The following is a 15,049-nucleotide window of genomic DNA, read 5'->3' on the forward strand; positions in this document are numbered from 1 at the left end:
GGTGACAGAAGCACATTCAGAAGCATTGCCATGGAAACTCAAGACATCCTCTGTGCTATTCATCAGAGAAGATCTAGCACAGAAATATTTTATGATCTCTATGGCACCGATTACACACAGCAGCAAGCATAATGAAGTAAAACTAGTGATACCAGTGTTGTGTGAGGATAGCAGTGGGGTGTTCTTCAACCAAGCTGCCTGAATCTTGCATCACCTACAATGAGCAGTAATTTGCTGTGAACTGGCAGGGAAAAGCAGACCAGCACTGAGAGAAGCAAAGCGGTGTTTGAGGAATAAAACTATCCAGCCAAAGAGAAAAGGGGTCACCACAGCCCTTCAGCCTTTTCCCAAATCTGATTATATCCTGGCCCTTTTTCTTCCCAGAGGTTACAAATGGTGTTGCTACTGATTTCTTTGCAAAGCAGGATTCCTACCAGGCACAGAGATCTCCCACTTAACCCATGCCACTGCCTACTCTGAAGACTAAAACAAGTACTTCTCATTGACTTCCACTCAGCCTCTGCATCCAGGGACAATGCTGAGTGTAAGAGCATCCAATCCTGTACACATTGGCAGTAGTCATCTCAACAGGCCACAAAGGCAGAACAAGGAGACAGCTTTCAAATCCATGCTTTTGGTCTAGTAGATTCAGAGCCTGAGCCATGGGCAGGAAGAGGCATAAAACTTGTCTCAACTCTGTAAACAATACAGCAGTATGGCTCCTGAAGCAGCATGTAACCCTGGAGTATCTTTTCTCTTTTTTGTGGTGTGGTCCTGTAGTTAATCAGCCTCAGTTTGCCTCATTTATTTGGTTTGGGTTTTTGCTTTTGGTTTGGCTTTTTAAAATTATTCTCTTAGTCTTTAGCACAGCTGAACTACTAAGAGATTTCATTCTGAGCTCAGCCACAGAAATATAACATGGCTTAATCCAGCTTAGGAAAAACAAACAGATCCACCCATCTATCTTTCACTGATGACCTGTGTAAAGCACGCAACTGACTATGGTTCCACTCTCCCTGCTCCCCAGGGCTCCAGTCAGTCCTTTTAACAGCAGGATCCCAGCCACAGTAGAGGGGACTCATGCCTCCATCCCCTGCCCTGTACAGGGAGGCTGCCTGTCATGGGCTGCACTGCTTGTCAATCTGTACATACTGTATTGTACCTCCTAGGTTCACCTTCCTCCCTTGGAGGGGGATAACCACAGATTTCCCCACTTGTGACCAAGCTGGGTTGCTTCCGCTCTTCCCTCAGACACAACTTCTCTTTGTGGCAGATGAGTCAGAGAGCTCTCATCAACTACCTCCTTCCACATCTGTCATCATTGCTAGCACCAGTGCTGTTCTTCAGCTGGAGTTAATTATGAACATCAATTGTCTCAAGGGGCAATTGGAGCCAAGGTGCATCACTTCAGTTAACCACAAGGTCAGCTTCTCCAGACTACTTCACATCCTCTGCCTGGCATTGCTCTTGTAAAACTGAAATGCCTTTACCACAGCTGTCCTTTGGGATAGCATAAGTACATTAATTATTCTAAGGTTAAGGAAAACCACTCTTCTTTAATAATGCTAAACAGACAAGCTCTTTCCTTACACAGGGCTCCCTCCTGTAGATCCCCCATAAGTAAATCCTATGCAGCTCCTCAGAGAACAAGCAGGGAATGCAAAATAGTTGAGCTACAAGTGAATTCACCTATCCTCAAAGGGGGTCTAACTGAGGACTAATAAACCTCAGAGATCTTAAAGAAAGCAAGCCACCACATTCATTCCAGGTACCTTTTTTTGTCAAGCGTCAGACAAGAGCCCAAAGAGCTAGTAGCTCACTGCTCATCTAAGGGCAAAGACCGTGGAGGAATGCCAGCACATAGCCAGGCAGATGTTGCACAGACAAGGTGTTTGCTCAGTATCAACAGTGAGCTGTTTACTCACGCCTTCAGCTTCATGCAGCTGCACGAGCACGGCTCTGCTGAGTCTGTGACTCTGGACTGAGGAATGTCTCAACTGGACAAACACCACATCTGCTGCCGGCTCAAGGTGCCCCAGGATCAGACCAATTCCCAGTTTTTCCCTCCAACTGTAGCCATGCCTTCAGCTCTCAATTCCACCAGGGGGAGATCTAGCTGCTTGGGAAGGTTACAGCTCTAGCCAAAGGAACACACTGCCTGGGACTGGATACAGGAGCACAGAGGCCTGGATTCCTACAGTCTTGAAGGGCAGCAGGGAAACCAAAACAAGGAGTTACTCCACAACATATTAAAACTCACTGACAGGATGGATAATAAAAGGCCAACAATCAGCCGTACTTCCTCCTTGGCCAACGTCAGATCCATTTCATTCTTATTCCCTCACTCCTCTCCTGGCAATTGGAAAGAGTCAGCAGAAGCAGTATGTAATCCAAAAGAAGACCTCCATCTTTGCAGCCATAGCCAATATCACATGATAAAGCTGAAACAGCCAGTATGACAATGATTATGCACACTTAATGTTCTATCAGTAACCTGCCACACAATCCAGTTCTAGACTTACTTATATTTTGCTACTACTTCCTCTTGCTGCAGGGCATATTGTCCAGTCTGCCACTATAGAACAGAGGAAGGAAAATGAAGATTCAGGCAATACACTTTCCCAGCATCCAAGCCCAAATAGTCACATATGGAGTCAGTGGCAACTAGTTTAAAATAAAACACAGTTTACATGAAATCAAAAGAGAAGAGAACCCAAAGTGAATAATTTCCAAGTGTTCCACAATGCTATGAACCTTGGAACAAGTAACATTCCCTTTATCACATGTCACTGAGATCCTTTGCTTTGAAAAGTGATACAACCTTCTGGAGAGAGGGTGACATGGACCTGTTTGCAGTGACCTCTGCAGTGACTCACGTGGAGAGCATGGTGACAGCTAAAAAGCAAAAACTAAGCTATAAAGCCAGAGAATTCTGAGAGCAAATTCTTTCATTCCTATTGCTACTGTCTAAGGATGGCAGTAGGGAGGTCTTCTGCAGAAGACTAACTTTAGTAAGGAAATGACTGGCAAGTCACAGAATTTTAGGCTACTAGAAATTGCCGAAAGGCAAACTGCAAAAGATCCAAGCAAACTGGATAATGAACAGCCCAAGGTTTACTCAGAACACTGAAGATGATCTGCTATTACTTCCACAAGCCTTGCTTATGGGCTGCCCATAAATGACACTACCAAATGGGATCACAGTTCCCCGTGCCAGGCAACTGAAAGACTTGTAGAGAGGACAAAGATGCTTGCATGATGGGTGCATAGCAAACTAGTGACTATTTCTCAAAACAGATATCATGTCAAGGATCCCAAAATAACAGCTACATCCTGATCTGCCATCCTTCAGCAAACTTCCTATTCTCAGTTCTTGGGGTACCAGCTAGAAAGAAAAAGGTTTTCCGGAAGTTGAAACAGAATGTTTACCCACCGACTGGGGGAAGCACTCCTGCCCGGGTTAAATCCCAGAGCTATTCCATCTCCAGGCAGACATCTCATGTACTGAGCAGAGCTGATGGCACAAACCTCTCAATCATCTACTGATTGCCAAGAGCACACAGGCTGCAGGGGGGAAGAGCCAACCTCAATTGGCCTTATCGGTGTAAATTAAACCGTACAACACACCCAAGCAAACAGTCAGTTCCTTTGGAGAAGCAGGCATGAGTTATTTTGCTGCAGCTATAAAGGAAACATTGCTGCTAGGACATGCCCCTGGAGTGACTGTGCTGCTCAGCTCTCCCGGTGCATTCCTGGGGTTGTTTAGCAAGGATTCAGCTCCAGCCTTTCCACAAGCAAGAAGTCTGAACCCTGAATGCCATCTACAAACACAGCCAGACTCCACCTCCTGCATGCCTGCAGGCCACCAGGTGTGGCCAGGAATGGCACAAGCTACACACTAAACACACCTTTGATGTGGAGCTGAAAGCATGTAGCCACGGGGCATGAACAGCACGCCGCCCGCCGCCGTGCTGACTCCCACTGCAGGAATGCAGCTGCAACCGCAAGCCAAGGAAGGCAAACACATTGCATTCCTCACCAGGCGGAGAAGGAAAACAAGTAGCAAGCCCACACACTCACCCTGCTAACACCCGCCATGCTCTCTCCCCACACCTGCCTCCACGGCCACTGTCAGGAACCAACGGCAGCTTCAGCTCCAAATTCATTTGAGTGAGGGTCAAGCTCTCCAGGCAATTTCTTTGAGCCCATGGGATGAAAGAAACAGAGCAAGGCAGGAGGGTTCTCAATTGGGCATGCAAGCCACAGGGAGAAGAGCTGCCGCCTGAGCTGGGATGTAGCCACAGCCCAGGGCAGGAAGAGCTCCGTGCACTAGCCTGGGAAGCGAATTTCCTTGACTTTTCCTATAAGACAAGGGGCAAATATAACACTGAGACCTCTTGAGCTGAGTGGGCAGGGCTGAATAAGAAGTTGACTTTTGGCAACAGGGATGCTTGGAAGAATCCAAGGTCTTTTTCTATCTCTAGGAAAACATCCTACCTTAAGTCAAGTAGCTTCTCTGGAATGGAGGCACTTCCTCATTATCTCAAAATACTTCCGTAAATGCTTGTCTACAAGTCTTCCACTACAGCACTGACACCAGGTCATTTCAGTGATCAAGAGAAGAAAAACTTAATGTACAAATACCCAAGACATCAGGTAACCTTTTATCTCAGGGCCTCATCATTTTAGAGTTGCAAAGAGACTCTGTGCTCTAGTCAGAAAAAACATTTTCCTCCTTCATGCGGCACTCCTACAATCTTAAAGCTTTCCAAAGAATTCACATTCTCAAATATGAAGTTACTTTGAAGGATGCCTCAGATGTGCAACTGTCAGCAGAATTCTCAAGTCTATATTGTGATCTCCCCACATTGTGAATCTGCACTTACTCTGTACACTATAACTAAACAACAACCCACTCCTGAAAACCTTAAAAATCCATCATCCAATACTAAGGACTAACTGTTAAGACTCAATAGCCACTGCTCCCTCAGCACCAAACAGGAAAACCAACACCCAAGAGCACTGCAGCAAGAATATAACTGACTTGAATGTAATAGACACAAAACAGCATCAGGAAATACAGAGAGAACCAATTAAGAGCTGAAACACTGTAACCTCTGGGGAGCCTGAAAGGTGAAAGGTCAATGTAGCCATAAGCTCCAGAGACATACCAATGCATCTAGCAGGCTGCTGGAACAGGGATGATTTATAAGGCTTGTGGCCCAGCTGCTCCACACCCCACATGTGCATTTCAAGGCCCTCACAGAGGGAAAGGATCTGATATTAAGTAACAAGAACAGACCAGACCGAGGTCCAGTAGACTTTCTCATGCCTGTTGAAATTCAAGGCCTCAGGCTATCTGTTCCCTTCAGTAAGCTTTAGTAGCTCCAGTACTTGGAAGAATGAGGCATGAAAGCCCAAATTTACCAATAGATTTATATCCAAAGATATAAATAGAAGCCTGGCAGGATTTACAGATTAGGTGTCTAAATCACTGCATGCAGGAGAATGGGCTTCTTCCCTTCTAACCACTCCATACCTCTCCAACCCCAGCCACCACAAGAGAACCCATTTCATACAGGATGGAAGCCCCTGCTGTTCTACACATTGCCAAGGGCCATCCCTGTGCAATCACTTCGATGGTGACGCCACCCGAACTCCACAAGTCTCAACAGTGCAACCTGCAATGGCAGCAGCTCTCACAGAATGTAGGTCTGCCTGTTTCCCAGAATAGGAGCTGTCTCTACAGCCTCTCCTCTCCCTTCCCCCACTACATCTTTACTTTTCATAGATTCAATACTGTTTCAAGGTACCCTCATCCTGCCACCAGTGGGTGGGTGAGTGGGGGAAAGGGGCCCTTTATAATTGTAGTGTTGCAATCTGCCAGCCCGGCCAGGCAGCCTGTTCCCGCCTGCACTGCATTAAATACCTTATAACTGATTACACCCCCATGGGGCATGATTAGCAGTCTTCAGAGAACAAAGTCTACTTTCATAAGAATAAGAACAGACACGTACTGCTAACCTACTACACAGCTGGGCAGGTGAGGAAACAGGGAAGAAAGGCGAGTGGGGGGTGGGGAAGAGTTAACTGCACTAACTCTATTCCTTCCCTGTCCTGGCTGAGTTGAGATTTCCACTGCTCTGAACAGTAGTACCCCTCAGACCTACCCAATAAGGTTCAGGTAACAAAAGCTCATAAACAAACTATTGCCTGTGAAAGTCAAAGTCCTAACCTGGAGAAGCAGGGCCTCGAGGCAAGCAGATTGAGCGCTACTCTGGGTGACAGCAATTCCTTCACATCAGTTCCCAGGAAAAGCGAAGGGTGAATTCCAATTTCAGTATCAAAAACAAGGAGAAGGAGGGAAAGCTCAAAATACAATCATATATCCATGCCCCTCTCTAACCTCTGTATACATCTGAAAGGTCTACGTAAGTAACAGCAAACCATCTAATTCAATCTGGAGGTTAACAGCTCCCCAGGTGATGATGTGGGGAGAGAGGAGGTAGCAAAGAGGAGGAAATCCCTCTCCATCTGAGATAGGTAATAGGGATCCCCAAACCCAGACAGTCCATATGCATTGCCGCAACAAAGAACCAGCTCGATGGAAACTCAGCCAATCTGACACGAAATGACCTACAGCTCATTAGCAAAGTGCCTTCCAAATCTCAAAATGCCCACACAAACAGCCACAAATATATTTGGTGCTATCTGGCCTCCATCTCAGCAGAGCAGAAAGAATCAGACTATACAGCCTTTTGCCAAAAGCAGTAAGAAAAATGGTGGCAACTCCGAGACTAAAATAAGCCTAGGATCAGCCCTTCCAGCTACCCTCCCCAAACCTCCAACAGAAGAGAGCACAATGGAAAGCTCCAGGAAAATGGTCTTATTTGAGAGAGAAGCCAATGCAAAAGCTTCAACAAAATAGTAAGAAGTCTCCCAGTTGTGTCCTTTCGGAAACAATCACCTGCTTTACCCAGAGTCCACTGGTTTTGCCCATGGTCCTGTGGATGCTCATGGCACCATCCTGAAGCACTCATGTTTAGCAGATGCACTAGAGGGGACACCCTGCTCACACATTCCACCCGGATTCTTACCCAACCCACCCAAGAAAGGATTAATGAGTAACCAACCCAGCTGAAAATGATCTACTTGTATCTGCTTTACTCAGCAGCTGCTCCTTCAGCCAGCACACAGATCTCTGAACTCTACTGTCTAGTCCCATCTATACAGCAAAACCTTCATATTCTTTTTATTACAGAAAGACTTGAAGGCATCAAGTGACTTTAGGCTCTGATGTACTTGTCATTGATATAAAGCATCAATATATTTAGAGTTACATTACCAAACAGATTGTGCTTTCAAGGGTTTGGATAAATGGGAGCTTTCACCATAAACACAAGTTAGTCATTAGAAGCTCCAGGAGGTAATTTAAATTATCGCAGCCAGCACAAAAATAGTCTTACTTTGGGAGTTGAAGTTGCAAAGCTGTAATAAATCCAAGTGGCACAGTAAAACTTCTTAAAAAAGCTTAAAATTAGTTTGTAAAGCCCCAAATGGCCTTGCATATAATTTGATTCTGCTCCGTGGGCTAGCAAAAGGGAAATCACTCTTCACACTGTAAAAGAAACACTGAAAAACTCTATCATCCTTCAGCTCCTAGGAGACAGAAGAAGTAGGCTTACATTTCGTGTCTCTATATTTAAGTATAAAATACATAGAAATAACAAATATATAAATAAAATGTTAAACCCACAGAACTAACAATGACTTGTTCAATCCCACACAGTGCTGGGCAGCTATCAATCAGGCATCAGAGCTCAAACTGGCGCACTGCAATCCAACACTCTTTCCTGGCTGCTGTACCCTCACAGATACCCTGCACCCACCCCCATTCCCAGAGTAAATTGTCTTCCACTGCTGAGAAGCACTCCTGCTATTCCAATACTGGTATTCACCACCAGAACAAGAGACCCTAATTTAGCCCCACACGGGCCTTCTGCAAACTGCTAATCCCTGCTCCACAGCTGCTTTTCAAACGCACAGGCATGAGCAAACCATAAACGATTTATGGCGCGTGGCAGGAAGACTCATGGCTCCCTGTGTAGGCGGGGTTTTGGGACAAGATCATGCTTGGACTAATGTTTATATTGCGAGTTGTCAGTCAGGCAGTAAATCATCTCTGGAGCTGCACACTAATACAGCTCCATCCAGCTGGGGCCTTGATTATACTGAATTCTGTTACAACCATTTCAGATATACCTGGGAACCTATTTGCAAAGGTATCATCTAATCATGGAAAAATAAATACACGTATAAGTAGAATCTACCAAAATTCTGCAGTCCAGCAAGGGTGATTTGCTTGCAGGAATCAAACCAAACTGGTATGAGTTGTTTGCCAAAAATGACTCTCCACATTAGTCCTAGAAGAAATTGGATTGACTGCCTACACAGGCATCTAATAACAGAGTGTATCTCTAGCAAAATTCAGTTACCTGAGAAAACCCTTCTGAGCAAAGTTTTCATTTTACAATATTCATTTACTGTAATGTAAGCAATGCTTAAATTCTAAAGGGGAAATAAAGGTATTTTGTATACTTTAGCACACAAGACACTTTCTGCTCAGAAAAATAAATGCACTTAAAGGCAGGATGTAAACTTGAAGTCCATTCTCAAGAAAGGTTACTTAAAACGACTTAATTTTAAGTAAAAAATCCTGTTATTTTCCACTTTTGTCTTTTCCCACATTTGAAATTACTTTTCATACAATACACTGGGTACAAATCTCCCACAGATACAAGAGAAGGGAGAAAAGTTCTCAATAATGAAAAAACTATAAATAAAATACTCCAGGGAAAAAAACCCAGAACAGAAGCATTAACTGCAATCACTATTCAGTTATGTGAGAGACACCGGATTTCCACTGATCTCCCTGGAATATTTTTAACCTTCCCGTTGGGCAGCATCAGAGTCATCACTAATGAACATTAAAGCTGCAGGAAGAAATCTGATTTAGGAGAGAGAGCAGCAAGGCATCTTTGAGAATTGCAGTGAGCTTGTGAAGCAAGACATATGCAGGTCTAAAACCAGTTACTCTGAGTAGCATATGCCAAAATAATGGTCAAAACCCTTACAGCCACAATAATTATCTAATTATTACCTTGGGAAAATAACTTATATTCTTTTGAAACAAACGCTATAAAGTAAAACTTGCCTGAGGCTTTTTATGAGCCTATGTGTAAGTCCTCAATACTTGGAGAAACTACCTCATCTGTCCCTTTTGATTTCAGAACCATTTGTGCATGACTGTTACATTAACACAGCTGGACAACTGAGAGTTTAAGCACAAGAGTAAGAAAATCCAGTTATGACTCCTACAGCATTACCAAAGCCAGCTTTATCACAGAGCTAAAATACAAATACAGAACTCAACCAAAGACATAGAAGTCACTGTGGGACTTCCAGGTCTGAATTTGCTCTCCCTTAAGAAACTAAACATTTAAACCAGTTCTCTCTTGCCACCAGAAGCTGGTCAGATACTCTCTGCCTAAAAATCAGTCTAAGCCTTGCAGGTAAACTTATTTTCCAATCCTGACCCATTTCACTATAACAGCAACAAAAAAACTTCTATGAAAGTCAGTAACTGCTTATTCTCAGATATTAGCCCTCCCACAAAAAGGTTAAGTTGTGCCCTAAAGCACATGTTGTTCCCAGAGAAGCCAATAGGGCCCATAAAGGGATCTTGAGGCTTACATATCCTGCTTCTGTCTCTGAAAATACACATACAGACTTCTTTCCTTCAGCTCCCCTTGCATTTAGGCACACATTGCCAAAAAACAGCTTTTTATACAAATCTTCATGCCACTGCCACTTGTCTTTATTAGCCTATGCATCAAATGGAATTTATACCTACTTGCAGCACTGATGATTCTCCTGATTGTCAGCAGATTGAGCACAGGACACAAACTGTCTTCACAAACATTAGTACATGGAGGCTCACGCTACAATATTACCAGAACTCACATGAACAGCCTTAAAGCCCTGCCTTTCAGACACCTTACAGACTAAAGTCCACAACAAGACTGCAATGTGGAGAGGCCAAACTCCACACATTCTTTTCCCTCTTATAAGCAAAGGGAAGAAGCAGCAAGTGCTTTGCATGACTACTCAGCATAAAAGACAATAGCTACGTCTCCATGTTCATTAGTAAGACGGTGCTCCTCTACAAACAGCACTATCTTTCCACAGACCCTGCTCTTCATCAGCTTAAAATCCTCAACTACCAGGAGTAATCAGAGCAGCTGCAGCGCTTTGTGGATTTGTTCTTTGGTTGGTGATTTGTTGTTTTCTTCTTTTACCCTAATGCAGTTACCACAAAAAGCAAGGTCAGCGAGCAATCTAACATAACACATAAGTGATTCAATACCTTGCCCGTGAACAGACCAATACATTAAGGTGGGTTAGTAGCTGGAGCAAGAAGCCTCAGTGGACAATTATGGAACAACACTGACCTTTCTTCAAACCTTTACCTGTTAAGAGATTGGATTAGGTCTGAAAAATACACTTTCTAAAACAAGTTCTTTAACTAAAGCAAGTCTGAACATTTCCACTTCTAAGTGCTTGATCTTTTCTGAATCCTGCTCAGTTCTTAGCCTCAGCGCTATTATGTGGTAGTGAATTTCCACAGATTAGACATCATGTGAAAATACTTTAAAATCTTTATTCAGTTTGATGCCTATCAGTTTCACTGAATTGCATTCACCTCAACTGAAGAATACATTCCAGCTCCTTCACCCCTGCAGAGCAGTCTTCCTCAGGCTTGGCGCCCAGCACTGTTGAAAAGCAGAGGAAAACTGAGCCCACCCAAGTGATGCTTATACTGCATTCCAGCCATTGCAAAACTATTCTCATACTCCTACATGGTTTTCCACGCCATTTCCTTCCTAAGAGCAGATCCCAGGAGGTAACTCCGGAGAGGCTGGCTCATGTCATTCCAGCTATGAAACATCCTGCAAGCTGCTGTTTTTGGCCCTCTCTGGCTGAGCATATTTGGAAAAAAACCATACATGAACATCCTAATAATGAAGAGAATGGTTTCTGAGAATAGAACAAACAACAAAGCAAAAAAGAGAAAATTGCCCTTGAAATCAAAAAGATCCAGGCAAAGTTAGATGTGAGCAAAACAAGCAAATAGTTCCTGGGAAGGCAAAAATGGTGAGATGTCAGAGCACCCACTTGCCTTGAACAAATCAGGGCCTGACTTGCACTCCATAGCAATTTCACCATGCTACAGAATACACAAGACAAAGGATCAGAAAGGGATCTGCTCCATTTTGATGTCACAGCTTGAAGTATCCTTTTCATTTCTCCACCACCGAGCTTTAATAAAGCATTCCACACCACAATATGTAAGCATCTACACACTTATGGGCACATCCTCAAATCCCTGGTAAGACAAATGTTAATCATATTTTCCATGCAAAGAATGAAGAGTAAGAAACAGTAATGTCCTGAACATAAATGTGAGGCAGAAAATAGGTATCTTTCTGACCATGACATCGCCCTTCCCCTCCAACCAGCTGTAAAGGTATTTTAACTTTAAAAAGTAACATTCTTCCTACCACAGTTACAGACTCAGTCAATCTAGATCTAAAAGCCCTCAGGTAGGGGAACTGGCAGGGAAACAGCATGGATGATTTCATGGCCTAAGGCATTCATCCTGTTTGCATAGGTTACACACACAGTTCCTTTGCAGTCCTGTGCTAAATGAATCTCAGAGAGGATCACATTTATCCAGTTACTAGTGATCTGAAATACACACAGCTGGCATGAATGCCAACAAACACCTTCTCTCCCAAGCTCAGGGTGTCATAAAGAAAGGAGATACATTCCCAACCAAAAGCCCTCAAGCAAGGAGATGAATACACCCAGTTTCAGAACCTTAAATTTACTCTCAGAGCATTAATCAAGTCAAATGGTCAAAAAAAATCTGCTCTATGACAATTCCAGATCCTGACAAGCCCAGTAAAAAGAGCAAGATGAATCAAAAAGGTGTCAAGCCAGATCCTCATTTATTAGCAGAGAAATCCTATTGAGACTTTCACATGTTGCATTTCTCCCAGCAGCATGTAAGGCAGAGAGTTCTGTTGTCACTCTGGAGTGACTCTTCTCACTGGAGAAGCAAGGCCCATGACAACAAACACACAACACAGAAAATGTGTCAGAACATAACCTACAGAACTGCTTCTTGGGTCTAGACTGTAGATGTGGTGATACATGGAAATGCCAGAATCCAGTTTTCAGTGGCTTCTCCACAAAACAAGGCAGACATTTTAACAATTTAGGGAGCTCACTTTCAGAAAAAAAATCAGCCTCTAATACTCACAAGCATGAAATAAAATACAGTTACCAAAAAGTACAGTTACATTTTACCAAAATTTATTTACTTTGCTACCACTCAAATAGCTTGGCTTTCTTCACCTTTATAAAAAGACTTAATATGTCATACCAGCTGCCTTTCTCCAAGCCAGCTCTGGTACCATTCACACTAGTATGCTGACCAAAAATCATTTGTCCCATCTGACTTGATTTGTTCTGCTCTGGGACAAGAAGCAGGCAGACTTGCAAATGACTGTATCTTTTTCAAAGCTTTAGCCTATCTCCCTGACAAGCCACACCATGATTGCATTTAGAGTGGATGGCAGAAATAAGAATTGAGGGTTTGCTGGCTGCAAAGCAAGTGACTGAGCAGCCAACAAACAACTTGAAACAGAGTGGAAAAGCACGCAAGTTCATCTTTAGTTCAGAAAGCTGTTTTGGAGAGTGAAGAGGCAACAGGTCTTGGCAAGTAACTCATCCCCTCCTGACCCAATGCCTTGTTAATATTAAAGATGAAGATAACCATGGGCTGCACTTTGAAACTCCACTGGCCCTGCTGAAATGCATTCACAGGATTTCAAGAGCACTGTGTGCCTGGGAGGAGTGAAAAACTCTCAATACCACAGCTAAGACCTGGTAGCTTAAATACCAATTTAACACCAAGAAGCTAAATCACACCCTATGCAAAGCACTGCTGGGATATAGATGCTTTCTGCAGTGATCCACTAGGAAGTGAAGGAGAAAGGAAATGTATAAAGGTGATCTGACAGTATACAATCAATAAACCAGATGCTGGGTACCAAACAACTGCTCCTCTAAACTGATGTCAACACTGAATTCAGGTACACCTGCACAACCCATCACGGGAACAGTTAAAATTTTTATGGGAAAATAATGTAATGGAACAAATAACCTGACAGAACAGAAGGTCACTAGAACCACCTAACTTAGACATTGCCATTATTGCAAGAGCAGGACTGTCAAAAAAGATTTCATTTGGATTCTGGCTGTGCAGATCCTTTGTGAATTATAGACAGCACAGCTACTTTGGCACTGATAGAGCACATTTAAGACTGCTTTCCAAGATAGCACGTCAAGAGCACTGGCTTACATCTTGAATTGAACTTTCCTTTCCAGAAGCTCTTGCTGAATTTCTCAGGGTCACCCCCATTTCACTGACACTCTTGGCCTCTCAATTCTTGGCCTACTACGGTACAGAGAACACCACAGAGAGGGCCGGTGTTGTATGTGGTTCACATGTTCTCAAAAAATTCAAGTAGGACAGAAAGAACATAGTCTGACTCAGTATCAACTCATTCCTGGCTTTCTTACCTGCTAAGTCTGATGCTTCAGTAAGGATTCATTGCTTCATCTTATATAGGCCCTTTATCCTGGTTCCTTCTCTGAATCTGTAAAACAGAAATGCATAGCTCTGAAAAGCTTTCACTGGCACAGAACTATCTACATGTGATGGATAATTCTTTTCAGTGGGCAAGATCCACCTGGCATCTCTCAGATCTAGGTCATTCTCAGCCTTGCCAGATTTGTGTATCATTAACACACCCTGGTATCTACCAATGCAACCTCATGTGCACCTAAAAATCTGCGTATTAGCACTCTACCTTTTACTCCACTCTATGCAGAGTACTCAAGCTCCGAGCCAGAGGCAGTACAGCACTTAGTGTTCACTTGTTTTCCTTTAAAGTCTCCCCATGTCCCCAGAGGCTGCACTCTAGTTCTACAGGGGGAAGGATCCGTTGCACTAGACAGGATGTCCAGGCTGACAGAGAATTTTCCCTGACGACACCAGAAGAATGCTGATTCTTCCCTTGCAACCCTGCGTCTGTCAGTTACACTCTGGTTCTTTAACACACGTGCTTTCCAGCCTGTTCCTCTTTGCAGCTCCTACTCCAGCAACGTCCCTGCAGAGATACTGCTTTCTCATCTCCCACACTACCTAACTCTCTCCCTCCATCACCCAGAAACAGCTACACCCTGCGTGGACCAGGCTCTGCGTGCCGATCCCGTGCCTGCGCTCTCCCTGACACGGGTCTGTCCCCAGGAGGGAGAGCTCTGTAGCTCTCTGATCCCCGGGGCCGGGGCTGTGGCCTCGCCGCCCTCCCGCGCCCGGCCCCCGCCCCACCTGCCTGACGCCCCCTCCGCCCACGGTGCGACCCGCCCGAACCCGCTGTCCCCGGGGAGCTCTACAACTCCTCGCTACACACGTGGACAGAAGGGCCCACCCCGCCCGCCGGGCGCTGACCGAAGCCCGCAGAGGCCAGGGGCCGTAGGGGCCCCCGCCCGGGGCTTCGTCCCCAGCCAGTCGCGTTCCCCGCTCCCCGCTCCCGGAGCCCCAGCCCGGCTCTGACCCGGTCGGGCTCGGCTCCACCAGGGGTCCCAGTGACTTTGCGGCCGGTTCGGCCGCGGTTCGGCCCCGCCTCGGGCGCGTCCCAAACTTTGCCCCCGCCCGGCCCCGGCCCCGCGCTCTCGCCTTAGGCCGCCATTTTGCCGCGGGACACGCCGGGTAATCCGGCGGAATCCCCACGTCGCGGCGTGGCTGCGTCATCGGGTGGCACGCGCGGGGGGGCGGGGCGGAGCGGGGCGGTCCCGACAGCGCGAGGGGCGGCGGGACTGGAGATGCCGGCGGCAGTGCTGGGGCCGGGACCCGCTC

At 45.1% G+C, this 15,049-nt stretch overlaps 1 protein-coding gene across 1 annotated transcript in view; it reads right to left on the bottom strand.

Annotated features, from left to right (window-relative positions):
• The window catches only part of TJAP1 (tight junction associated protein 1), a 40,110-nt gene extending 25,214 nt beyond the window's left edge, over positions 1-14,896 (bottom strand). Inside the window, exons 1-2 of the mRNA XM_079328942.1 lie at positions 14,748-14,896; positions 13,711-13,787 (exon numbers count right to left, since the gene is read on the bottom strand). The gene's annotated coding sequence lies outside the window, so the exon portion shown is untranslated. The remainder of the gene's footprint in view (positions 1-13,710; positions 13,788-14,747) is intronic.
• Between the last annotated feature and the right edge of the window lie 153 nt (positions 14,897-15,049).

The sequence above is a fragment of the Erithacus rubecula genome (genome assembly GCF_903797595.1).
Source record: "Erithacus rubecula genome assembly, chromosome: 2".
NCBI classification, from domain to species: Eukaryota; Metazoa; Chordata; class Aves; order Passeriformes; family Muscicapidae; genus Erithacus; species Erithacus rubecula.